This window comes from Apodemus sylvaticus, chromosome 2, assembly GCF_947179515.1.
Source record: "Apodemus sylvaticus chromosome 2, mApoSyl1.1, whole genome shotgun sequence".
Lineage (NCBI taxonomy): Eukaryota > Metazoa > Chordata > Mammalia > Rodentia > Muridae > Apodemus > Apodemus sylvaticus.
Genome location: NC_067473.1, coordinates 122,587,957 through 122,615,270, shown reverse-complemented (window position 1 = coordinate 122,615,270; position 27,314 = coordinate 122,587,957). Strand labels below are relative to the sequence as shown.

At 50.9% G+C, this 27,314-nt stretch overlaps 1 protein-coding gene across 3 annotated transcripts in view; it reads right to left on the bottom strand.

The window, feature by feature from the left end:
• The window catches only part of Slc6a6 (solute carrier family 6 member 6), a 74,459-nt gene extending 47,493 nt beyond the window's left edge, over positions 1-26,966 (bottom strand). For 2 of the 3 annotated variants that reach the window (XM_052174334.1, XM_052174335.1), the window contains exons 1-2: positions 26,741-26,966; positions 12,618-12,661 (exon numbers count right to left, since the gene is read on the bottom strand). The gene's annotated coding sequence lies outside the window, so the exon portion shown is untranslated. The remainder of the gene's footprint in view (positions 1-12,617; positions 12,662-26,740) is intronic. The other variant, XM_052174337.1, reaches the window with a different exon arrangement.
• Between the last annotated feature and the right edge of the window lie 348 nt (positions 26,967-27,314).

Below are 27,314 nucleotides of genomic sequence, written 5' to 3'. Positions count from 1 at the left end.
TTTCTTTTTCTTTCTTTTCTTTCTTTCTTTGTTTCTTTCTTTCTTTGTTTCTTTCTTCCTTCCTTTCTTTCTTCTTTCTTTCTTTCTTTCTTTCTTTCTTTCTTTCTTTCTTTTTTCCTTCCTTCCTTTCTTTCTGACACATGGTCTCACTGTGTAGTCCTGGCAGGCCCAGAACTCACCATATAAGCCAGGCTAGCCTTGAACTCAAAGAGCTCCATCTGCTTCTACCTCTTAGCCTGATAGTCTGTAGAACCCTGAGACAGAATCTAGAGTGTGAGGACCTAGACCCATCTGGACCTATTGACTCAAATCTTTAAGGTGGAGCCCAGAAATCTCACCTGTTACCTCTGCTTCCCAGGAGTCTTAGAATCAAGAGAGGCTGGGAAGGGCGGGGCTGTGCCCTGGGAGGCATTGGACAAAAATGTCAAACAAAATTGACTAGTGGAAGAGCCGTTGGTTGGCTGGCGCAGTGCACATGTGCCAGGCTGCACACACTGGGGGCCTAGCAAAGCCAGAGGCCTTTCAGAGGCCCTTCTGGGCTGTTCCTCACCACACCCACCCCTGCTTTTATTTCACAGAGAGAGAAAGCTAGGCTTAGGGAAGACACATGCCTGGTCACAGGTAACCCAGTAAGCTTCCAACTCTAGACAAGGCCAACATACTTCATCTGCCTTCTTAACTGGGAGGAGGTTAAGAGACAAATGCAGGGCTGGTGGGATGACTTCTGGGGCCTGCCTGTCTGATCCAAACAGAAAACGTCACAGGCCACACCCAACCGTGGTAGGCAGCCATGGATACAGAAGGTCCGCCTCAGCTCAGCATCGTGGTAAAGGCACAAATTAGCCAGGTTAGCCTCTCACAGCACCATGCCACAGGGACATGTCTGAGATTTGTGGGAAAGGGGACACAGTTTCCTATAGGGGTGGAAACAGAATATTCCCAGCCAGAGAAATGCATGCCATAGGAAGTCAACAATAAGGCAGGCCTCAGAGGCCCAGTCTCCACCACCGAGGCCAGACTGCCTGTCACTGAAGCAGGCTTGAACCTGCTGGCTGGGGAGTCCCACAGCCTGGAGCTATAAAGCCTCACTGCTTCCACACAGGCACACAGGCACAACACATTGAGAGAGGGAGGGGGAGGGGAAGGGGAGGGGAAAAGGGAAAAGGGGAGGGGGAAGGGAACGGGAGAGGGGGAGAGGGAGAGGGGAGGGCAGAGGAGGAGGGGAGGAGGGAAGGGGAGAGGGGAGGAGAGGGGAAGGGGAGAAGGGGAAGGAAAAGGGGAGAAAAGGAAGGGTAGAGGGGAGGGGAGAGGAAGAGGAAAGAGGGAGGGGAGAGGGGAATGGGTGAAGGGGGAGGGGGAGAAAGGAGGAGGAGAGGGAGAAGGGGAGGAGAGGGGCAAGAGGAGAGGGGAAGGGGAGAGCAAGAGAAGGGAGGAGGAGAGGAAGGGGAGAGGGGGGATTGGGGAAGAGGGGAATGGAAGAAGGGGGAGGAGAAGGGGAGGGGGAGCTAGAGGGGGAGAGGTAGAAGGGAGAGGGAAGGGGAATGAGAGAGAGAGAGAGAGAGAGAGAGAGAGAGAGAGAGAGAGAGAGAGAGAATGCATAATGCAGTCCCTAGAGAATGGGCCCTATTTAATAGCACTGTTGGGTCTTCAGAGCCCCAGCTGACAAGACAATGACAAAAGTGACTGACAGTCTCCCTAAACCTCTGGCAGCCGGGACTTGGTCACAGCCATGCTGCATGTCCAGTTGGATCCCTAGAACCACAGGGACTCCAACATGGGATGTCACCCTAACACCCCACCTCCTCCTCCATTGCCCTCCCCTGTCCCCTCCCTCTTCTCTATCAGTCATTTTCAATCCACTCAGGAGTTGTCCGTTGTTGGGGGTTGAGGACAGTAGCGATTACTTGTCTTCCCAAGGACTTTTGCCCCATGGCTGTGTAGGCTGATGGCTGGTGTCCATCTGGGACAGCCTTCACCAGCTGGCATTATTTGGGGGGACAGAATCCCTGCCTTCTAGCATCTCAGTCCTTTTTTTTCCTGCTGTGCTGGGGATGGTAGCCGTGGGGTTCAAATGCTACGTACTTTGCCACTAAGATGCACCTCAGTCCATTCCTAATGTTTTGCTATTAAAAATGTTTTCTCTTTTACATCATGGTGAAAATAACTTGCCATCTTAAAAAATTTTTTTCCATGGGCTGGAGAGATAGCTGATAGTTTAGAGCACTTTCTGTTCTTGCAGAGGATTAATGTTTGGTAGCCCCCAACCATCTGTAACTCCAGGTCCAGAGGATCCAGTGCCCTCTTCTGGCCTCTGTGGGCACTGCATCCATGTGGTGCACATACATGTATATAGGCACACATTCAATAAACTGTAAAAAATAATCCTCATTAGGGCCTTATCTAGTGGCAGAGCTTTGCCTAATATGTGTATAGGCCCTGGTTCTATCTGCCCTCAGCAAACACTGAGAGAGAAATACACACAGAGAGACAGGGAGAGAGTGAGTGGGGGAAGGAGAGAAGGAGAGAGAGGGGTGGAGGGTGAGGCAGAGGGAAAGACAGAGAGAGGGGAGAGAGAGGAGAGAGGGAGAGGGAGAGGAAGAGAGAGAGAGAGAGAGAGAGAGAGAGAGAGAGAGAGAGAGAGAGAAGAGAGCACAAAAGAAATAAGATGTCTCTTAGTGGAGCTAAAGCCAGAAAGGGAGACCTCCCACCATCTCTAATCACCATGGAGGCCCTGACAATTCACAGTGGGATATACTCCCAGGCATCCCAATATATTTCTGGCTCTCCTCCATCTTCAGTGCTCCCTCCTCAGGGAAGCCCTCCCTGCCCAGCCTACACCCATCTCCCAGCAATGAGGCTCTGGTTCCCCAGCAGTAATCCTGTACTTCTCCCATAGCCTCAGATTGCTTTCTGTTCCAGGCGGGGGCTGGGTCTGCCCCAGGTGCACTGAGAAAGACCTGGGTTTGCCGTCGTCATAGCAACCCTTTGTTCCTCTAATTCCAACTGTTTTCCTATGGTTGAAATAATAACTGCAGCTGACATGTGGCCACACAGCTCCGGGTGCTTTATATAATTCCATCTAATAGCAGTTGTTTTTAATCAGGCTAAATATTTCCCTTCTTCCCTTAAATCCTTCTCCAGTGATTGCTGCCACTCGCTTATCTCCTAATTAGTCCAAAGGTAATGAGACGTCAGAGCATCTTAGCCTGCAGGAACAAAAGCACTCTGGAAATGTTGTATGCACACCAAGAGACACCACCTGCTCGGCCAGTACATGCCAGGATGCCCAGCTCTGGGAACCCAGCCCTTACCAGCCAGTGAGATGAGAACCATCGCTCCATTTTGAAGATGCCCAACCAAGGCTCAAGAGGTTAAGTCTCTTGACCAAGGTTTACACTGGAGTCTCGGATCCTTAACTGCTGAGCTCAGGATTGTTTCCAGGTTATCGCTTTTAACACCACAAAGTCCTAACCCCTTCAACTTGGCACAGGAGAGTACTGACAGTGGCAAAAGGTAAAGGACACACTCTGCAAAACAAACACCCCCGCCCCATCCGCCAAATTAAGAGGCCAGATCTCCAGAGCTAACCTAAACCATAACTGCCTTCACAGGCCGGATGCAGCCACGTGGTGGGGTGGCTACGTGGCAGATGGCAGTGACAGCAGCAACAGATATGTCACACAGGCCTTGTGAAGTGTTTTTCAGGTGCGTGTCAGGGATACCAGCTGTAATTGCTAAATACCAATCCCTCCTGCTAAAAGAGAGGGCTTTTTTATTTTCAACCAGGAAGCCAAAGTCCAGTGAAGGGATACTCTCCATCACTATCATTGGTGGAGACAGCCAACTCCAGGGTCTGTCCCAGTGCAAGCCATTTCCACAAGCTGACAGCCCCTCTCCACCCCTTGCCTGCCCCAGCAGCGCTCCTGCCCCTCACCTTTCCTGGGCTGTCACTCTCAAGGGCTCATCAGACTCCAGTGTCCCACCCTCCGCAACCCAAGGCTTAATCAGCTTAGTTATCATGTATACAGCCTGGGCCACCCAAAAAAAGGTCTCCTTTTCCTCCGCGGGGCAAGGATACCTGTGATTCAGGCCACCGCTATAAATAGCCCCTAACTCCATCCTTTTTAATTGACTCATCTATTTATTTGGTCAAGGAGTTCCTTCTGACCTCCCCCACCCCCACGCCGTGGCCGAGTTCTACATTAATACTGGTGTCACGTGGCTGATGACTGGAAAGGAGGGTCCCTCCCCCCCCCCCCCCCGGCTTCTGCAGCCTTATTCTCGGAAGTCCAGAGCGGAAGGAAGACACCTCCTTTTGGGAGTCTGGTCCCTAAATCCACTTGCCTCCTCTGCTGCTTCGCCTAGATGTTAATTGGAATTTAATGGGTCACTGCTGACCTCAGGACCCTGGCTCCTCCCCTGAGGGCCTCAGTAGCACTGTCTACTAAATGGACCTTCTCAAATGACTCAAGGTAAGGCTGGAGGAAGGGCTGCAGCACAGGATCAGATTTGCTCCAGGAGACCTAACACACCCTCTGCCCACCCCCCCTCCCGGAAGATCAACCAGCTTTTATTTCATGCGCTTTTCAAACAAGCACTGACCCTGACCAGGCCTTTCTCAACTCTGCCAAAGGAAGAAACAAAGCCAGGGCTGGTGGTGTGTCTCTCGGGGATAACACCAGATCTTCTGTTCTCCATCACGTGTAAAACAAGGAGCTCTGGCAGACTGACTCTCTGTGGCTAACCCCCAAGCCCTGTGGAATGTCTGACTAGGTGAGACTCATCAGAACTGCCTTTCTCCCAGGACCCCCAGCCACTGTGTTGGGGTGAGAGCCCTTTCCCTCACGGATGCCCATCGCCAAAACAGTTGCCTTCCAGCCCCTACTTGGAATTACAGAATATGGCCACTGGTCCCCAGGGTCTGGGTCCCCTAAGTGGAACAAGATCAACCCCCGGACACATACACGGACACATACACGCTCTGAGGTCACCAGGTGAGAGTCTCTTCACTCCTCTTCCCCGCCCCCACCAAGAAGCCGTGCCAGGCCAAGACTTCCTGAAAGTCGCTCATCACTTTCACTCTTGGCCACGCCAAGTGTTTAGATGCGCTGCTTCCTCCATGGGTAATGCCCTTCCAGGCTTCTGCCCACCTGCTGCTTAAGACCTCTAGAAATAGTGTGAGTGTCCAGAGCATCCCTGCGGGGTCATGGCTCAGTGTGGGAGTGTTTGCCTGGCTGTGGCAAGCCCTGGTTTCCATTCCCAGCACATGTGCACAGGCACACATAACAAGATAGCTTCAGATCCCCATTCCTGGGGATCTCCAGGCTGAGGGGTCTATCTGAATCCCTGGGACACAGGAGAGGCTGAAACTCTGAGCAGATGACTACATTTGTTTCTGGAGACAGTTTCGTGTAGATGAGGCTGGCCTCAATTCCACTGTGAGGCCGAGGGGATCCCTGAGCTCTGCTCTTCCCAGGGGCTGGGAGTGCAAACAAACGCACCCACAGCTGCAAAAGTCCACAGCTTTTGATGACTGGTGACCAGACTTTCGACTCTTACTTTTCATATGCTTCAAAGAGTTTCCCCCAAACTTCCCCTGCCACCAAGCACTCTCGCCAGCCCTGGTTTTTCCCTCCGACGATGGCAAAGCTAGAAACAGATAAAAGGGTAAAATTTCTCAAAGACTGGAAAGGACAGAGGCTAACGGAAGGTCAAGATCCTGCCCCAAGCAGATGGGGTCAGAAGCTGAGGCAACATTTCTCCTTGTCCATAGGACCCAGGCATCAGTTGACCTGGAAAAGGCCACTCTCTAAGAGCTGGGTGTGGTAGCTTACACCTATAATCCCAGCAGTCAGGAAGATGAGGCAGGAGGATCACTGTGAGTTCCCCAGCTAACCAAAGCTACACTCTGTAGGACCCTTTGTTCAAAAGCCAAGAACAAAGGCCACTCTGGTTCTGTCTCCTAGGATGACAGATGTCCCTGAATGTCTGGTTTATTACATGTGGCACACACACACCCCCAGCCATGTCCTGGGACTATGATTAGACAGATGCATTAATAAGAGGCACACGCTTTTAAAACTACCAAACTTGGGGGCTGAATTAAGACCATTTGCCGCTCTTGCAAAGGACTCAGAGTGGCTTACAGAGTGATACATGTGAATTCTCAGAGTCAGTGTCCAGTATTTTACCTGACAATCCTATCCAGTGTCCCAAAGGATCCCTGTGTTATCCACACTCCAGCACAAAACACAAAACACAGTATGAGAGTTTGAATACTCAGGCTCCCTAGTGTGAAAAACAAGGTATCACACTCTCCTTCCCCAGGTCCCTCCTTCTCTTCTTCCCACCCCCATGAAGCTTCTTTCCTGCTGGCTATGGAGACTTTTTTAAGTCCTCTGGGCTTTTCCTTTTCAGGTGTCCATTACACAAATGATATGCATTCCACCTTCTGCTAGCCTGTTCCCTGACAGACATTACTAATCGATTGTGGCATTCTTCCCACAAGAAGGGCCCCAGGTAAAAACTCATGTTAGAAAACAACAAGAACAAGAATCTAGAGATGAAGGGCAGGGGTGCAGGGATGGTTGAGAGTTGAGGAATAACCCTTGAGGCAAAGATTCACCCTGGGAAAAGATGGACAGAGGAATGTCAGCCAAAACAAGAGTGGGTTTGGGAGCTGTGACCCCATGGAGGTGTCCCACTAAACTACCAAGCTGGGGCTGAGCAGGGGCTGGGATCTGGGCAGGATCAGTGTTTCTTTGTGCTCCACAGATCTCACAGGGCAAGTGGCTTACAGACAAGAGCACTTGGCACAAAGAGGGGAGGAGCTCCTTGTACCAGCGAATGAAGCCCCTAAGTGATGGTAGGGCTTCATATCTGGTCATTGTCACCCCAAAAGCCTATCTGGAAACATATGACCCACCTCCTCTGTTTTCATGGGGAAAGTACAGAGAGATAGAGCAGCTGCCTAAGGCCCCTCTGCAAGTTGGTGGAAAAACTGGTAAAGATGCCATGGAGGATCCCCTGCAGGGGAAGGGATCTGAAGCTGGCTCCCTCTGCAGACCAGGCTTATAACAGGTGAGCCAGTACAAATACCTTCCACAAACTTCTCAAGATTGTTCCTGAAGAGACCATTTCCTTGACAGAATTCCTGTTTGACCCCTGCGGGGACCAAGCACCAGGACAAAAAGCTTTACCTGGGGCACTGTCATAGAAGCCCAAGCTTTCTGGCCACAAATAAGGCCAGGATAGATGACCTGCTGGCCCTGGCATTTGTGAGGAAGCCCATGTCCCAGCATGGAAAACAAGAGCCAGAGACTGTCACTGCCTTCCGGGGCCTCAGTTTTTCCACCTGTGACATGGGGCAGTAAGAGCTATCTAAGATGACTGTGCAAAGTGCCCAATGTAGAAAGTATTGTGAAATCGAGAACTCTGCCTGTGTGTCCTGGCTTCCCCAAAACAGCAGAGCCCAATCACACCAGCAGCGGGAAGGTGTAGTAATGACAGCTACTGTTTATTGAGCAATTACTATATACCCATCACTGTACCAAAAACTTTAGGTTTTTCTTTTCTGACCCTCCCAGAAGGCTGCATGCAATGCATGACTTCAGGCCCATTTTGACAAAGGCCATACATGGCAGAAATGGATTCAGGCTCACTAGAGGGTAGAGTTTGATTTTAACTTCCCAGTGTTGATGGGGTTTTGTTTTTGTTTTTCTGGGATTTCCCAGTCTTCTCCCAATGAAGAGGGCTCTGCAGGGACAGGTCTAGGGTGGGATGTTTTAGTTTTTTCTTTGAAGCCCCAAAGGCAGAAGTGTTCCTAGAGCAGGGCTGCCACTTCCTCCTAGTACCCCAAAGCTGTCACTGATGTCAAAGAGTATGGTCTCTGGAGAACCAGAGATTTGACATTGGGAGTCTGCACATCTTTAAAATGGGTAGCCCAGTATAGAAATGCATCTAAGTAGGAGAATTTGAGGCGAGTACACACCCTGGGTCCCACCGACATGTGGGGAAGGGGAGGACTTGTACATTGCATCAAGGTCTAAGATATGGCCATGCACAGGTATGTCCAGGGCATCAAACAGAGGAGCTCAGCGCTGGCGCTGAAGCCCTGAAGGCAGAGTGTCTACGGTGGGGCTCAGGTGAGTCTCAGAGTGGAGCACCTGCCTCGCTTGCGGACGCCTCCAGTTCCATCCCCAGCACCCAATCCCCTCCCAAGATTGACGATCAATTACACATTAGATACAGTTTATTGCAATAAAAAAAATAGAAGCAGGGTACTGTTCACTGTAGAGTGTTTTATTGGCGAGCATAACTAAAAACAAGTTCTCACTTGGGGGTTAAATAAATGCTTTCCTCAAGTGCCCTGGAACTCTAGCCCAGACTGACTTCGATTTTTAGCTATCCTCCTGCCTCAGGCTCCAGAGTCTGGGATCACAGAAGTGTGCCACCACTCCTGGATCACTTTTTGTTGTTGTTTGTTGTTTTCTTCTTTGTTTGTTTGTTTAAATTCAAAGAGGATAGTTTTGTTAGAGATTAAAAGAAATTCCCAAGGCAGGTGAGCTGTAAACCTGAGTGACTGACTGCTCCCAGGGTAGGAATAGAGACTGGGGGGCTGGGGGACTGGGGGTCAGGGGGTAGCGTGGGGAGGTGGAGGCACCGACAAGGAGCCACGTGGCCGGGAGGAGGCTTTAGAGAAAGACTAGGGAAGCCCAAAAAGCACTCCGGGTCTAGCCCAGGAAGAAGGCAGGAAAATGGAAATGTACCTCCTGGGGCTTGCCGGGACTGCCTCCTCTATTCTTTTAAAAATGTTTTTCCAGCCTCCACGTGTCTCCATTCAAGAGGAAAACATTAGCCAAATACCTGTGGTCCCAGCTCCTCAGGTGGCCAAGGCAGAGGAAAGACTAGGGCAAGCGAGTTTCAGCACAGCTCAGCCAACCGACACAGCAGGATTCCAGATCTTTTATCTTTTGGTTTGGCTTGGTGTTCGGTTTGGTTTGGTTTTGGTTTTTCCAGACAGGTTTTCTCTGTGTAGCCCTGACTGTTCTGAAACTCTATAGACCAGGCTGACCTTAAACTCGGAGATCTGCCTGCCTCTGCCTCCATGGCCTGGCTTCAGATCTTTTATCTTAAAAGAGAGAGAGAGAGAGAGAGAGAGAGAGAGAGAGAGAGAGAGAGAGAGAGAGAGAGAGAGAGAGAGAGAGAGAGAGAGAGAGAGAGAGAGAGAAAAGAAAAGAAAAGAAAAGAAAAGAAAGAAACTAAACTAAACAAACAACCCTGGGTCTTATTCTGAAGCCCCAACAGACCTTAAATTCCTACGCTAAATAAAGCCTGGGTTAGAAGAACCCTCACGCCTCAGCCTCCCTGTGGTAGGATGGCACAGTGCTCCACCATGATCAGCTTACGGACACATGTGTGAACTCACATACCACTCCACCATACTGTGGTCACCTCAGTGTGGTGGGAAAAAGGACGACTTTTCCCATTGGCATTTCTGTGTTGAAAATATGACTTTTATAGTCAGAGCAAACAAGGTAAATAAGCACTTTCCCACCGTGGAGGCCTCCGAGGAGCAGGACGCTGGCATCCACAGACAGGCAGGAGTACCCAGCACCCGGGCGACAAGCACCCCAGAAATCAGCACCCCATAGAACAGTGCCCCAAGAGGTAGACTTGCCCCTTCAATCGAGGGGGTGCAGCTTCTCACAGACTCCTTTGATGAGTCTCTATTGGCTTGCTTGGCACTCATTCTGGGCTCCCCATGTGTCCATGGCACCTGTTCTGACAACCCCCGTCCTGAGGGGACTGCAGCTCTCTTGGCTTGACATATCTACTCCCTTATAGAGGGGACAGTCTGGGGCTCAGAGATGTTTAGTGACTCCGTACAGGGTCACACATCAGGTATAGGCTGGGACTGGGCTAAGAGCTTTTTTGTTTGTTTTGTAGAGAGGGCACTCCAGGCATTACAAAAGGCCACTGAACCACATCCCAAACCCCAGACTTGGAATGAACCTGGACCTCCCTCATTCTTCATTCCTATGCTCTCCACTGTAAGGCTAAAAAGATGTATCTTGCCCTTCTCAGATGGAAACCCAAAGGCCAGAGGCCCTGTGTGACGTGTGGGGGTGGGCCACACCCAGAACTCAGACTGTGTATTATCCCTGTGTAATATGCTCCCTGCAAATCTCACTGACCACCATGTGGGGGGGAGGGGAGACCATGAGCCTTTTCAGAAACAGCCAGTCAGGAGGGCTACACTAGAGTGGTGCAGGGCAGTCTGAGGGCCAAAGTGCCAGCCCAGGTAGCCTGGTCTGCATCTGGAATTAGCGCTGAGGAGGAACAGCATGGTCGCCATCTATGCTCTGCCTATGAGGTCGCCAGGCCCCATGGGGCCAGCTCCTTGCACAAGGCTCTTTATCTAGAAACAGAACTCACATTCCAGCCTCGGAGCAAGCGGTGGCCTCCCTGGCTTCCACTGTCCTTGGCTGCTCATTAACCAGCAGCAGGAAGACTTTGGAAAAGGGAAGCAGCTGGGAATGGAAGGGACTCCCCACCTATGGGGACAGCAGTGCCAGCAAGTGGGCACCAGAGGTGGGCAAGTGGGTTCATAGTTGTGAGAACCTGGGAGGTACCCCTCAGTCTCAGTTTCCCAGTCTGCACAATAGAGCCATCAGTACCTAGGAGACAACGGCACTCGACGTCTGTACCCGAGTTGCTGAGGAGTGTAGCCGTGCCTGGCACTCAGTGAGCATTCCGCCTGTTCATCTGCCATCTTTACCAAAAGAACAAAAACTCCTACCTCCCGCAGATCTTGAAGCTGTAACATGGCTCTTGGGATTGTAACAAGCTAATGTGTTACACTTCAAGGAAAGTCCAGTACCCACGGGCAATAAGTGTCCCTGACACATGACCATTAAGGTGGAGACTCCGAGCATAATGGAGCAGGTTATCAGCCCACTCCACAGCTGCTGGGGGAGGTCTTCTGAGTCTCTGAGAATGGGCATATCTCAGAGAACCTATGGTCTCCAGTTGGATTTTTTGGATACAGGAGCACACTCGGTCAGAAACTGACCCAAAGTGCAATTGGGTCTGGTCACAGTGGCAGTTAAGAAGGGTCTCACGAGAGCTCCCCAGATGACCCCAAACTAACCACACCCCAGCCCCGTGACAGTGAGAGACCTTCCTTGGAAGCTAAGAGAACAGCTCAGGATGGAGCGTTGTTTATGCTGGAAAGTTCCAAGCCCAGAGCCAAGAAAAAGAAGAGAGAAAAAGAGAAAGGAGGGGGGTGTGTGGGGGTGGAGGGGAGATTAGATATTAAGAAATCTCTATCTAGGAAGGTGGAGTTCTCAAATATGAGAGCAGGGTCCACAGGTGGGTCAGAAGATCAACAAAGTGGCAGGACAGATCGCAGGGCAAGGACCTGAACCTGGAACCAGATCGCAAGGCAAGGGCCTGAGCCTGGAATGTTCTCCAGCGTGCGTATACACACTCCAGTGTTCCTTAGTAGATGTCAAGATGAAAGGACTTTGAATCCTAAGTTTAAAACCAGCTAAATCAGCCCGAAAAACAAATCCTTCTTGCAGGCACTATTAGGATTCGGAACTAGAAGAAGGGGGTGGGGGACATTAAAGAGGAGAGAGAGCAAGGTGCAGCACCAAGACAATCAGCCGATTAGATATGAGAACTATGTCAATGTTAAATGTCCCGGGCTGATAACCGGGCTGTGGTTACATAAGACAATGGCCTTGCTCTTAGGAAATTCATGAAGGACTAGGGGAAGGGGCACCCCACTTGTGACTTACTCCCCAGTGATTCAGCAAAAATACTCTTCATGTGGTTCATCACAGCAGTGGACAGGGATGGGACAGCCTGGCCAGCATCAACTCCAGCTCCAGCAGAGTGGAAGGTGTCAGAAATGCACTGAGATTTGCTTGCAACTTTACTGAGCATTTTCAGTTTCTGTTCAAATAGAACCTTCAGTGAAGCTGGGCTGTAGCTCGTGGTAGAGCTCAGAATTAGCACCTTTCCATCCCTAGCAGTGTGTGCATGTACACACACACACACACACACACACACTTACACACACACTCACATACACTCTCACACACACTCACACACACACTCACACACACACTCACACACACACTTACACTCTCTCACACACACACTCTCTCACACACTCACTCACATGCACTTACATATACTCACACACATTCACACACTCACACACACTCACACTCTTACACACACACTCACACACACACACACACACATACGGAAGAGATTAGAGAGGCTTGTGATCAAAAGCTGGAGCATCCTCTCTTTAGAGCCAGGGCCCCCTTGAAGGTAGGGTTCAGTATCACCTCATCCAAGCTCCTACTCCCTGCCCCTCCCCTCCATATCTACCTCGGCTACTCCTTGCCACAGCATGGGTACAGGCAGACCAAGTGACCCTCCACCTAGAGGTGCCAAGAATGAGGTGCTGAGGCCATCTCAGGAATCTCCTTTTCTAGAGCCGGGAGGTCACACTAAATTGGAGACTCCTCCCCCATGGGATCCTGCTGTGGGAGGTGGTGGTGAGCCTGAGCCTAAAAGGAAGCTGAAAAATTACTTACGCTTGAGAGGCTCCTCTGAAGAGGCTGTGGCACTGGCTCTGCACCTGTTGCAAACAGGAAGCAAAGAGGTGTGGTCAGGGCCTGCATGCCCAGGGTGACCTAGCCTGACCATAGGTGACTCTCAACACACGCACGCACACACACACACACACACACACACACACACACACACGAGCTAGAGAGGGGCCTCCTTGAGCCTGTGGGTCGTGGACCCAGGGATGAAGGATGCTGAATCTCAAGCATGCACACACACATAGACTTGCACTCTCGCACGTGTGGTCAGCCAGACACAAGCATTCCTTCTCCCCCACCCCTCCTGCTCGCCCTCTAATTCACTCTGAATCCTTTCTCAGGCTTCACTGCTCTTGAACCTAGACAGTGAATCACCCAACGTGCTGGAAACCCTGGTGGGTTTGATGTGCAATAACGGTCCCTTGGGGCCAGGAAGATGGCTCCTCGGGTCAAGGTGCTTGCTGCCAAGCCTGATGACCTGAGTTTGAATTCCCAGACCCACACAGTGGAAGAAGAGAACTGACTCTTTGCAACTTGTCCTTTGACCTCTCTACATGTATGCTGGGTATGCTTCAGATACATGCACACATATCACACACACACACACACACACACATTTTATATATACTAAGATAGGTTCTTTTTGCTGGTGTGCACAGATGAAGCACTCACTAGACCAGACCAGAAAGCCTACACCCCTATTAGCTCTGTAATCTGCCCAGGTCCCAGATCAGTCACTGGCTACCCCCTATGGACAGTGTAAGGCTAGACAGAGGGGGTAAAGAGGCTCCAAGATTCTCTTTATTACTGTCACCATTATTGCCACTACATTGCTGTGTGTGGCAGGTGGGGGGGCACAGAGGGCATGTGGAGATCAAGGAACAACTTGTAGGAGGCTCCTGGGGATTGAATTTGGGTCATCAAACTTAAGAGGCAGCAAGTTCCTTTGCTGTCTGAGACACCACGACTTTCCAGCCCCAAGATTCTTAGAAAAGGCACCGTCCACCAATTACCGTGTTAAACTTACTGAGAACCATCACGCCCAGGAAGCCTGCTAGACTCTGCTGCATGGCAGCTCTCCTGGGGATAGCCCAGAGGCCATTTCATGAATTTTGATTTACTTGTTCATGTTACATAGAGTGTTAGGGTGACCCCCAGAGCCTCGTGCAGTCTCAGTGGGAGCACCACAATGGGGCTGCACCCCAGACACTTAAAAAACAAAACCGGGAGTCTCTGTTCTTTAGAACTGTATTTGGGAAACAGACAAGCGGGGACAGAGCTCTAGGCCTGGCGTCTCAGGCCACCCGCAGCGCTGCTGGCCCAGACACAGGAAGGCCTTTCAGCCTTCCCGGATTATAAAAATGTGTAGAATCAAGAAAAGCATTCTTATCAATGGAGATCTAAGATTTCAAGGACACTTGAACTGGAATCAATGGTGATGTACAGGGATGAGGGGGTAGGCGGGGCACCGGCCCCCCCTTAAACTCCACTTATCCTCTCTGGCAGTAATTCTAGTCTTTTCCACAACCTGAGCAAAGTTATGGCTGCTCTGTCAGTATATTGCCAGCCTCCCTCCTCAGACCACTCACTGCTACACAATGACACACTGAACTCTGGCACTGAGTCCAAGGTACCATATGGTAGGAACAGAAAGCAATTTCTTAAGCACCTACTATGTACCAGGCAGTGTTTGAGGAAAGATCACACCTTAAGAAGCCCAGGTCGTCTGTTCTAAGGTAAGACTGACACATGAGTGGGGAGTCGCTGCAGCTTCCTCCACTTCCTCGGTGGACATCGCCCTACAGAAGCCGAGGTGGATCAGTAATATCTACAGTGGGTGAAGCACAGAGATGGGCAGTGGTAACGAGTACCTGACTCTCCTGGGCCATGCCAAAGGAAGGAAGATAATGAAGATGGAGACAGTGTGTTTAAAGCACAATTTTCAGCACATTGTTCAAGGAACCTCGGGCCATGGCATTCTGTCTGGATAAATTCTGACCGGCAAGAGGCCAGTTCGCCTCAGACAGATAAGAACCGCCCTCTGTATCAGTGGGTCTGTGTGGTTTGCTGGCACTCATAGCCAATGGAGGAACAGTCTGAATTGATCTGACCTGGTGAGGCACATCTATTGATCTCACCTGTGAGCTAGACCTGGACAATCTGAGTTGCTCACTCGTGGACTTGACTGTGCCTGGACAATTCAAATGACAGCCAGAACTCTTGTTAAAGGCACTGGGGGGTTGGGAAGCTGGCAAGATGGCTCAGTGGGTTAAAGACACTTGCCATATAAGACTGGCAACCCGAGTTCCATCCCCAAAACCCATACAAAGGTGATAGATGAGAACAGATGTCACAGTTTTCCTATGACATCCACATGCATGGCAAGCTGTGTGCACTGCCCCCAACACACATACACATACACCGTGCACACATATATAATCCAAAAAGTATTTAAAGGAGGAGGAGGCTTCTTCCAGGTTGAGATGGCTTGTGGCGACGGGGTTTCTCTGGGGCAGCTAAGGTCCCTCAGGGAGAATGGAGTAGGCATTGGGGACCACAGAACCCAGAGACAGAGCAGACTAATAACATCTCAGCACCCGAGTATAGCCACACCGGGAGGATTCCTAACCCGCCCTCTTCAGGTAATGTATCAGTCAATGTTCTATTTACCTCTAACATTAATTTAAACTGATTTTTGCCGATTTCAACCATAAGAACCCAGTCTTATTAGGTCATAGAGGAAGACACATGTAACCCCAGCACTGGAGAGAAAGAAGCAGGAAGAAGAGGAGTTGGAGACTGACCTGAGCTACATAGCAAGTTTGAGGCCAGCTTGAGCTACACAGAAAAACCTCATCTCAAAAACTAAATAAATACAAGGCTAGAGAGATGGCTGAGCAGCTAAGAGTGATCGCTGTGCTTGCAAAGGGCTGGAGTTCACTTCCCAACACCCACATTAGGAAGCTCATAACCAACTGTGACTCCAACTTCAGGAAATCTGAAACCCTCCCTCTTCTGGCCTCCTAGGATACTTGTACACATTTGGACATACACACATATATACATACACACAAAAACATATATGCACACCAATATAATTAATTGAATACCTAAGGATATGGCTCATGCGTAGGGTGCTTGCCTAGTGTGAGCAAGGTCCTGTGTCCATCCTCAGCACTGTGTGTGTCTGTGTCTGTGTGTGCATGCACGTGTGCACACGCATATAAGAGAGCTAGAGACAATACAGACAGACAGACAGACCTGTGCCCTGGTTTGAACCTGCTGTGTCATTTTATACTCACTCTTATCTGACATTCAGCCCATTAGTACCAACATGGGGGATGCAGGTGACAGATGACATCTGAGGTTCCCCACGGCCTGACATTCTGTCCATCATGTGTCTGTTGCAAAGGTTAGGCCTGCCCCTCCCTCTCATCCCCAGTCCTTGCTCCAGGGCACACAGGAAGACATACATGTTTAAATCAGTCCTCCCTGGTAGGCCTGTGAAACATCTGGAGGACTCTTCTCAGCAGACTGCGAACCCCACCCCCAGCTCCGAATGCCAGATATGGACGGAGCCGCCTGTTCTCTCCACTGTCCTGTGATAACTGTCACTTCTGGTTCAGTGACCACCATTTTCTAAGAACTCAGACTCAATCTGTCTTTTTCTTCCAATTACCGAGGCCAGGTGACCCGTGTAAACATATGTCCCAGGCAGGCAGGAAACTAGACCTCGGGGCTCCTCTGCATCCTCAAAGCAGAGGCCAACTGGAGACAATTCCAGGGGCTTGCAACTTTCCACAGGGGCAGCACTGATCCTGGGTCAAGGGCTTCTGCTAACCCCCATGCTAGAATGTTTTTAGATAACCAGAGGCCATGTGAGGGGTCTTCCAGAAGGCCCTGTGTTGTCTTCCAGGAGCTGAAAGCCTCTCAAAGACCCCCCTACACCATCACCACCCCAAGCAGGCAACATGCCAGATCCCATGCTGGGGGCCTTGTCCTGACACACCACCTGGAGCCACAGGCCTGTCTGCAGGGCCTGGCTGGCCCTGGGCTCTCCCTGACTTACATCCGACTTGGCTGCCTGCAAAAGCCTCCTGCAGCTTTTTGGACTGCCAACACTGCAGAGTAGCAAGCGGCTTCCCCGTAAGCATCCTTTCCAAGGTGGCACTGGCCCAAGGCCGGCTCAGCCAGCTCCCAGCCCTATGACCTTGAGCCAGTCACCTGCCCCCAGGAAGGCTTTGGGGTTTTCCTATGCAAAATATGAACAATAGGGAAATAGAATTTATCATCTTATTCATCTTTTGGAGGAGAAGGGTCTACAGCCTGGATCTTCCTCCCTATGTGGCTCCTTCCTCCTCAACTTCCCACATAACTGGACCACAGGTGTACCCACTGTGCAGCTAGCAATCTCAGCTGAGCTTTTTAAGGAATGACGAATGCTAGGCCCAACTTGGAGGCTCCAACTTGACCTGTGTCACGACAGAGAGAAAGCCTAGCATGGTGGTGCACACCTGTAATCCCAACATGCAGGAGGCTGAAGCAGGAGGACCATGAGTTTGTGGACATCCTAGGCTGTAGAAAATCAAAAAAAAATTACATCTAAAAACAAAATCTGATTAGAGGTAGTCTACATGATTTATACCCTACAACACCACAATGAACCCACACCTAGTAGCTCCAGGATTCTGGTGACAGCAATCTCAAGTCAGGGTAATGTTAGGGAGTTAAGAAAAATTACTACTGGGCTGAGGGCCTCAGGAGAGCTATCCCCACTGAGTGGAGAAATGACAATAAACAATAAACAAGGTTTTCCTGGTGGCAGGTTCGGGGCTTTCCAAGGATGCTGGCAGAGGCTGGACTCTACATTGAAAGGAAGCAAATTATCCTTTGGCTGGAGCCCATGCCCCAGAACTCAAAACAGGAGTTGACACTAAGAGGTGTGGCTCTTGCCTAGGGAGGAGACCACTGTGGTGGGTTCCAAGTGATTTCCCAGTTTCAGCCCTTAAAAAGATGTTTTATTTGCATTTCATGTGCATTGTCTGTATGAGGGTGTTGGACGCCCCGGAACTGGAGTTATCGACAGCTGTGAGATGCCTCGAGGTTGCTGGGAATTGAATCGAGCTCCTCTTAACCACCGACTCACCCCCCCATCCCACCCCCTTTCCAGCTCTCACTGTCCTTGCCTTCTTACAAAACAGACCCACACACATGGACCCTGGAACTCACCCCAGCTGGAGAACCGGGCATAATCTCAGAGAAGGTCAAGGTCACCACAATCCCTCATCCAGACCGTACTGACTCAGTGCCCTTGAATCGGAGAAGCCTCATGGCGTCTCCCTCCTCCTTTCAGCCAGACACTGCCACGAGAGGGGGCAGGTTCTGAGCCAGTGGGGTTCAGGGACACAAAGAAACATCACACCTGATGCTCAGCACCCTCCACACCATACCCCAAGTCCCACCATTGCCACATTCCACCATGCCACACCTCCCCTGCTGCGTCCCGATGGGTTAGAGAAAAAGGAATCATCTCAGTGTCTCACACTGCTTCGCAGGACTGGAGCAAAGCCCTTACCTATCTTTCTGGGTGTCATCTTCAGAAGCCCACCCTTCAAAATATACACAAAACATTTGGTGTGGCTTAAAAGCTGACAGGGGGTGGGGAAGAGATATTCCTCAAGGGTTGACACATTTTTTTTTTCAGGCTCACAACAGGATACCTTTAAAAGAAGCCCACCTTCTACTGTGAGGAATGAAAGACAGAAATAGACTTCCACAGCACCAAGGGAAGGGGCTGACAGGCGTGGGGTTTTTTTTCTCTTCTTTTTTTAAAGATTTGTTCTAATCTATATTCTCCCACTAATAGTTTAAGCAAACCCACATTGTTCCCACGGAGATATTCCTTTCTAAAAGCTGGTCACCCCAGCTCTGCTCAACACTACTCTGGAATTCTAGTCTCCAAAGTGGGATGCCTCCTTTCAAAGGAAGGGTCCCGCCATCCTGGAAAACCAGCAAGAGGACAAGTGTAGGTAGACCCCACACTGTGACCACACAGACGTAGGACTTTCTTCCTCGTGATCTTGTCAAACCCGAGGACCAGAGAGGGAAAAGGACACCAGCTCTGGCTCACAATGCCTGACTTTGATTTTATACCTTCACCTGCATAACTTTTTTGCTGGACATCCACCGCTCTTGCCAAGCATTCAGCCCCAGGAGGGGTTCAGACTGCCCTAGTCACTGGTGCTAGCTGCACAGTCTGGAAGGAATAAGTACCTGCTAGGTGGGCGGATGGGTGGGTCCAGGCCTGGACCAAGAGATATTCAAAGAATAGGCTCTCATTTCAGGATGGGGTGCACTTCTGTGAGCCAGGCCCCTCTGCTAGACGTTGGAGTATCTCCCCTCCTGTCAGTGTGTCCCCAGCTGGTGGTCAGGTGGATATACGACAAGCTCACAGAGGTCCAAGATCAGGTCAGGGGACAGAGCTCTAGGACAGAGCTCAGGCAGGGAAGTTTAAGTCCTCTTTGATTCTTGTGATCTTTGGCTTCCTGTATGTTAAGCACCACCAGGGTCAAGGAGTGCTACCTGGACCAGGAAGCTTCAAGCTGTACTTGAGGAGTGGGAAGAAGATGGGGAGCAAAAGACTAGGTTCAGCAGAGAACCCCAGGCCACAAGGAGGGGTGAGCCAGATCTGGGAAAGAGACTAACATCAAATTCTTCCTTAGAGTTAGTCACAGAGTTCACAGAGTGCTGTGGAGCCACTGGAAGTCTCCCGAGCAGGAGATTGGCTCAGCATTACTGCCTAGATGGTACAGAGAGGTGCCCAGGAGACATGGCGGCTGGTCAGGAGGCTGTGGATACCAGGTGCTATCTGGTGATAGAATGAAGGTCCTTGAAATCATGATCAGCCTTCCATTGGGACTGATTAGTCCTGAAGCAGGGGCATAGTCCTCAGAATGGCCCTGTCCCAGTGCCTTTCACCTACTAGGCATGACTGCACAGAGCCACAGGCCAGCCACTCTTCTCTACCCCCTACCAAGCATCTAGCAACCTCAGCCTTCGGGTTTTCCATAGGAAGGGGGTTGATGGAACATGGTGACCAGTTACATTCCACTTCTACCCTGTTACAAGCACCATGGAAACAGGACACTCAGAATGTCCCAGCTAGGAGACCTAGCCTAAAAACTCCATCTACTTAATGGAGATACCAAGGCTGGGGGAGTGGAGGGTGGGAAATGGAGATGGGACAAGGTAACCAGCCCTGGAGATGGGTAGCTCAGTTAACGGATGTCTCCTGTCTATTGGATGCCCAACAAGTTTGGGCAGAATGTCCTTCCCACCCTTCCCCCATGCAGCTCAGTCCTGGGCTGACCAGATCAGTTCATCAGGACCAGGTTCCAGTTCTTCCCCCAAGCTTTCTGGGAGTTGGGTCCTGGTTTGTGATTCTCTCTCAATCAGCCTGTCCTTGGGGAGGGGGAGGGCGGTGTTTCTTTCCCATCCTGTTCTCATTAACTGAGACTATGACTAACAGCATGGAAACATTGAGGTGAGGGGCTAGGGTATGGCTCAGCAGCACAGCACCTGCCTAACTCTAGAAACCTCCATGGGTTCCATCCCCAGATAAGTCAGTTGCACAAGATCTTGCCAGAGTCCTTAACCTACCTCCGAGAAGGAGGGAGTTTTACATAATCAGAAATGGTGGGCACCGCAGAGGCAGGGAAACTGAATAGGTAATTTGAAGGCTGGATCTCTTCCACTGATAAACACCTCGCCCAGACCTCACCAGAGCTCCTAGTCCCTGAGGTAGGTGGGTGGGTGGGGCAGGTTAGCTGGGTGATCCCAAAGTCCACAGTCCTGAACTCCACAGTCAATGGACCACTCTTCCGCACACCTGCGACCTATTCCCAAGTGCCTGCCCTCAGCATAAAAGCCTGAGATTGTACATTAACCTCCAGACACTCATCTTCTCCCCCTCCCTATGTTGGTCTCACTCACCCGAGGGACTGCGAGCTGCCCAGCACCAGAGACTGGTTTATTCATTGCTGCCCTTCCTACCCCTGGGATGGTGTCTGACATACAGTAGGTGCTCAGTAAGCCTCTGCGGTGCAATCAGTGGTACACACCTGCAGTTTCAGCCACCTGGGAAGCTGAGGCAGGAGAACTGAATGGGTGAGATCCTATACTTAAAAAGACACGTGTTCCTCCTGTCAGTGGTAAGGGCTGGGGCTGCTGTTCACCTTCAGGGCCAGTTGGAAGCTACTGAGTGAGGCGACGCCCTCACTGAGCTGTAGTCTGGGTGGTCAGCTAGGACAGAAGAGGCCAGCGGGTCACAAGCCAAGGATGTGCAAAGTGGGCCGGTGGGCTTGTATGTTCTCACTGTGTTCTGCAGGGCATTCTGCGGGGTGGCAGGTCATAATGGGCCATTGTTTGTACAGACCAAGTGGCAGAACCTGGAACAGTGTGACGCTGTTTTTGTTAAAAACAAAACCAAACCACAGCTGGCTAGCTGGCTGGCTGTCTGGCCTGCCTGCTGAGCAAATCCTTACACCCACAAGGAAATGAAAACGGACCCAGAAAGTGATAAAAAGCAGTCTGCTTCCCGACAGACACTACAGGTACCACACAGCTAAAGCTGCATGTACGCGCAACAGTAGCCCTGTGGTCTTTATTTAGTCATTTTTAGCGTTGGGGATGGAACCCAGGGCCTCATTCGTGGCAAGGACACACTCCACAGCTTTTACCCTCAACCCAATCTTATATATGGATACTTTATAATGATCTGAATATATTTCAGGGGATATATTTTAGCTTATGATAGTTCTGTATTGCTTGAGGTATATATTTTGTAGCTGAAAAGTGAATTATTTGGCATTTTGTCATTCCTACACAAATGAAATGGTGTGTCCATTAAAAAAGTTAGGACACAAGGCCCACAGGAGAGTCTCTAACAATTCTAAACCTACAGACAAAGCATCTGCAGGTCAGATGCACAAGCTGTTGTATGGCTATCACGCCTTTTGCCCAGAGGACACACTATAGTATTCAAATCCAGAAAGCAATGACCTCTAGTTTATGCCGCCTTCTATCCCCCTTACACATAATTAAGATAACGTTTAATTTATAAATTAGTCATTCTGAGAGCAATAACTCATAATTAAATAGAATTATGACCCTATACTGTCATAAAATGTATTCAACAAAACATGAACTGCTCATTTCTAGAATTTTCCATTTAATAGTCAGTGCTACAGTTAGCCATACATAATACACACATACATACAGTACTGGGATTACAAGGGTGATTCACTCTGCCTGGCACAAATCCACTGATATGAGGAGGTGACTTGGCAAAATTCATTCACAGTGACAGACATCTAAAAGTGGCTCTCTTAAGAGGCGGGGAGAGCTAGGGAATGTGACTCAGTGGCACAGTGTCTGCCTAGCCAGAGTGAAGTCCCCATTCCCTCCTCAAAACAAAAAATGCAAGGAGTGGAGGAGCGAGAGACAGGCCTTTGCAGCTAAGACAGCTGGCTGTGTGCGCAGAAGCAGCAAGTGCAGTCCCCAGCACCAAAATAAAAAGTCAGATGTGGCCCTACGCTCATGCGGCCCAGCACTGCAGAGAGGGGGGACAAAGATGGGAAGATGGAGTCTGCTGGCTGCCATCCTAGCTCCAGGTTCAGTGAGAGATTCTGTCTCAAAACAAAACAACAACAACAAAAACAACAACAACAAAAAACAGGAAAGGAGAAAGGCAGCTGATGTTGAACTCTAGCCTCCATACACATATGTATAAACATGAACATATCTACACACATGCACACCACACAGAAACACACACAAAAGGTAGATAGTAACTGAAAAGAGCCCTGATGTTGACTTCTGACTCTCACAAGCACACACACATATTTGCACATACGCTCCCCATATGCATCAACACACATATGTTTATACACAAACACGTGTGCAAAACATAGGGATATTTTGATCTTGATCTGGGTGGTAGTTACACTGATGTCTAAATTTACTCAACTTCAAAGTGTCTCTGCATTATACTTCAATTTTAATTTAATTGCTTGGGGGTATGTGTGTGCCAGAGATTAAACTCAGGGTAAGCACACATTGTACAGTCTCAGACCTTTAAAATATCTTTTTCCTTGAAAAGATGTTATTATTATTGTGTATATGCCAGGATCTCATGTGAAGGTCAAAGGAGATCACTGTGGAATTCTCTCTTTCCACTTTAGGACCTGGTGACCCTGGCAGGTGATTTTTGATGAACTATATCTCAGGCCCCAAATGCTTTTTTAAAAAAAAATCACAGGGAAGTAAGTGTTAGGCACAGTACCTCACACCTGTAATCCCAGAACTTGAAAGCCCGAAGCAAGAGGATTGGAGCAACTTTCCAGGCCAGCCTGGGCTACATAATAAGTTCCAGGCCAATCTCCCTCTCTCCCCACCCCCCCCCCACACATATACACACACACAAACATTTCTATCTTCCTGCCTCTCCAACCTCACCCCCATAAGCCCAGTCTCAGCTCCTGTTTCCAAATGAATCCTTCAACTCAAAGTGGTCAAGAGGGAGAGCCCCGCCCCCCTCAGACCTACCCATAACTTTCCCTAAAGATGGCAGATCTGCATGCTCCAGGGAGGTGGAAACCAGCAAGTTAATGGCCTGGCACCTGTTAAACAGGGTGTCCAGGCTTCACCCGGTGTTTACAGAAAAAACTTGGGGCCAGATTCATTGGTCCAGAAAATGCCTTGTACCCTGTCCAATGGTAGGCCAGTAAGCAGCCACCCCTGATCTCTGGAGCCCAACCCAGCTCCTTGCTCACCATTTAGGGGTCTCGCCCCATGCTACAATCTTGATTGACTCCTGCCACTGTCCCCAGACGCTGCTCAAACCTATTTGTCTCCCTGCTGCCCTCCTGATAACCATAAGCCTGAAACCCAGTCGTCCATCACCGTGCTCTGGCCACATCTATTCCTGGCCTCTCTCTAACCGAGACCCTACGGACACATTCTATAAGCACACTTAGCTATTTTATGCCACTGTACATTTAACCCCTCTGTGTCCCTGCCTACCACCAGGCCAGCTCACCCTGCCTCTCTGTCCATATGCAGCACTGACTCCAGTATCACTGCTGCCTCGCCAAGCACACACTGGCTCACAGGGCTCTTAAGTCTTCCTCAAGGTAACCATGGATGTCTGTGGTCACTGCCGCAGTCACTCCTAGGTTATTAGTGCCTCAGAGCCAACATTCTACCCCAAATCCAGTGCCTGCCCAGGGCTGACCTGAGCCACGGTTCCTTAACCACCTAAATGAGACACATTAAAAAAGAGTCCTAGTTCCCACCCAGGGCGTGGGTGCTCCAGAATCGGAGCTACTCCACACAACACACAGATTCTAACGTCTCTGGCTGGGGTAAATTGACAAACACCACGAAGCGAGCTGCAGCCTCCGGGTCTGATTCTTGCCTACAACCACTGCCAAAGTCAGTCAGCACAGCTGGAACCCCAGGCCGACCCTCGACTCCCACCCAGATGGCGGCGAAGGCAGTAGCAGGGCAACATTCCAGGGAGTCCTTGTGATTGACAGCTCTTTCCTGTGTCCAGGAATGTGCTCAGTGACTCATGGCACCTTATCACTGAGACCTTTGGAAACTTTCGGAGAACTAAACCTTCGACAAATCGAGGTTTGAAGCAGGGACCACCCCCCCACCCCACCCCCCGCCCCCGGTGCCCACTTTGCCTCTGGGTGGGGTGGGGGCAGGGTGGCACAACACTTGCTGCAAAGATAGTAGCCAGGCTCCACTTGAAGGTGCAGAGAAGCAAAAAGGAATACGAGGTACTGAGGACACCCCCCTTACACCCTCCAGCCCTAAGGACTAGAACACCTTTGTCTCTCATTTTCTCCAGAACCTGCTCTATCTTAATGTCCCCAACTTAATGTCCCCAACAAATCAATGGCCCAAATGCTCAGAAGCCTAAATGCACAGCTGGCCATGGCAAAGCTTTGTGGAATCCCAATTCTGTATAGTCCAAGCAAGGCAGGCTCCTAGGTAGCTCTCAATTGACCCATCTGTAGAATGGGCTCTTCCCCCACCCCTGAGCCTCTAGATTCTAGATGTTGTAGCAGATGGAGATTCAGAGGGGGTTAGGAAGTCAGGGAGGGGACCACAATGGAGCTACAGGCAGTACCGGGTATCCCCAAAGGACAAAAGCTCTCCCCAGACAGCACCATGGCCCTTGCCACATACCACAGTGACCCAAGACCTCGTGACACCCTCTAATCAGCAGCTCTAGAGCCGAGCCCAGCTTTACGGCTTACCACAGGCTTACTCAGCCTCATCTCCCTCAATCCCTTCAAGGACAAGGCGAGGCTGGCCTTAGCGTCCTTGTCGCCTGGACAGCCAAGCCCAAGCTAGGAGAACTACCCAAGGTCACCATCAGAGAGGGACACAGTCTTTCTGGGGACAAGCACTCACTCTTGGATCCCTAGCTCACATATCTAATGGGCAGTAGGCCCCACCCATTTTACAGGTGAAGAGACTGAGGACAAGAAATACTGCCCAAGGTTAACTGGATAGCTGAACCAAGGTCTAAGAAAACCACCAACCATCTACCAATACCCATCCTGTTGTGGGTTCTCAGCTGGTGCCTAGGTCCCCCTCCACCCACCCACCATCATCTTGCTAAAACACCTCCCTTTCACCTCCCCCCCCCCCACTCCCCGATGACTCCCTGGTAGAGAGGGAGGCAGGCAGGCGGTTGCTAAGCGCTCACCAGATCTCTCGTAAAAATAAACTCCTTCTGGCTTAGAGACTCTGGGCGAGATCCCCTCCCTACCAGCAACAAAAAAACAAAACAAAAAAAAATTCTTTTAATTTAAAAAAGATCTCTATGACATTTATTTGAAAGCTAGCTGTGCCAAATCGGAGGCCAATTTACTGACATCCGAATGGAGCCACGTGCTACCAAACCGCAGTCCGAAGACCCTTCGGGTCAAGCGCCTGGCCAGTCTTTGAGATGATTTATTTCTCCAGGCAGGAAATGGGGGCCCAGGCTGTCTCCCAAGCCTTTGGGGCTGGTCCTGGGGAAGGCAGGGATCTGGCAGAGGCCAGGCAGTGACCAAAATAGCCAGGTCGGGCGGCCTCACTGAGCACACGCCTCCCTTGCAGCCAGGCGAGTCTGGGTTGAGGCGTTGGGACTGTAGGACCTATTCCTGAGACTGGCTCCTTGTGTAGCTTCCCCAGTGGGAGCGGACCAGAACCTCCCACCCAAAAGAGGAACCCATAAAGGGAAGGGGAGCAGTCTAGAGGAAGATGTGTCCAGCTGGTGCTGCCCACTGCCCATTGCCCCTGGCTGTCGATCCCGGCCTCAGTCCTGCTACTCAAGCCTGGGGGGTGGCTGTCACTACCACCTGCGTGCCACACCCAGGCAGCACCTGGAGCCATACCTCCCTTTTACCTCTCCTAAATACTAAGGAGAACCAAAGATGCCCACAGGGCACAAGGGATGCCCCCTCAGGTACAACTGAAAGACACTAGACTTGCCCACAACCAGGGACCCAGGTTTACAGCCACATTCGGGGACACACACGTGCACACGGTCAGGGTTCCGGAGACACAGCCACACGTACAGGTGCACATAGGCAAGACGTGTGTGTGTGTGTGTGTGTGTGTGTGTATCAGGAGACAGAGCCACACGGCCACACTACACTCAGGTAAAGCAGCTCCGGACATAGGAAATATCACACACCCCGGGGCGCACATGTACACGGCTGGCTAGGGTGGAGAAACAGCCACCCTCAGAAACAGAGACATCTAGGGACAAGCAGACACCCCGTGGGACACACACATACACACACACGCACGCACACACACACACACACTCATACACACACACCTGCCACCGCACCAGCAGCCCCAGCCCCTTCGCCAGGGAAACAATAACTCGCTCTCTAGCAGAGCTGAGTAGGAGACCCACGGTCCCTCCCTCAGCGGTGAAGGGGATGAAAGAGCTCAGGGAGGCCAGACCCGCAGGGACGCGGTGAGGTGGCAGAGCGCGGCCGAGGAGGGGGCTGCAGTCGCGGCCCGCACGCCCTGGGTACCTGGGTGTCTAAGCCCACAGCGGATGGCCCGGGGCTGGCAGGACTGGAGGCGATCGCGGCGTTGGCGGCTGGGCACGGGAGCTCAGCAGCAGCCAGGTCCCGGAGCACGACGCTGGCGGCGGCGCGGAGGAAGCGGTAATTTATAAGCGGCTTCTCCCTGACCTCGCGTGTCTGTTGTCTGAACAGGCAGCTCTCCGCATCACCCATCCTGCTGGGTGGAAAAATACCAGCTTGGCCGGGCCTGGGCGGGGCCTAGGGTGGGGCCTGGATGATCAGCCACGCCCACACGGGACACACACATACACACACACACACACACACACACACACACGCTCTCTCTCTCTCTCGCGCGCACACACACACACACACATGCACGCACGCGCGCACGAGCTCGGACACACAAAGAGCCCGAGCTCGCCTCTTCGAGCGCGCGCACCCATCCTCATGCTCCATCAAAACGCTGTTGGCAAATGGCACTGCTCAGGCCTCTCATGCAGGGATAAGGAGTTAGAGACCCAGACCCCTGGCTCATCTCCTGTCCTGATAGCCATTACCACACCACAGTACTCTATAA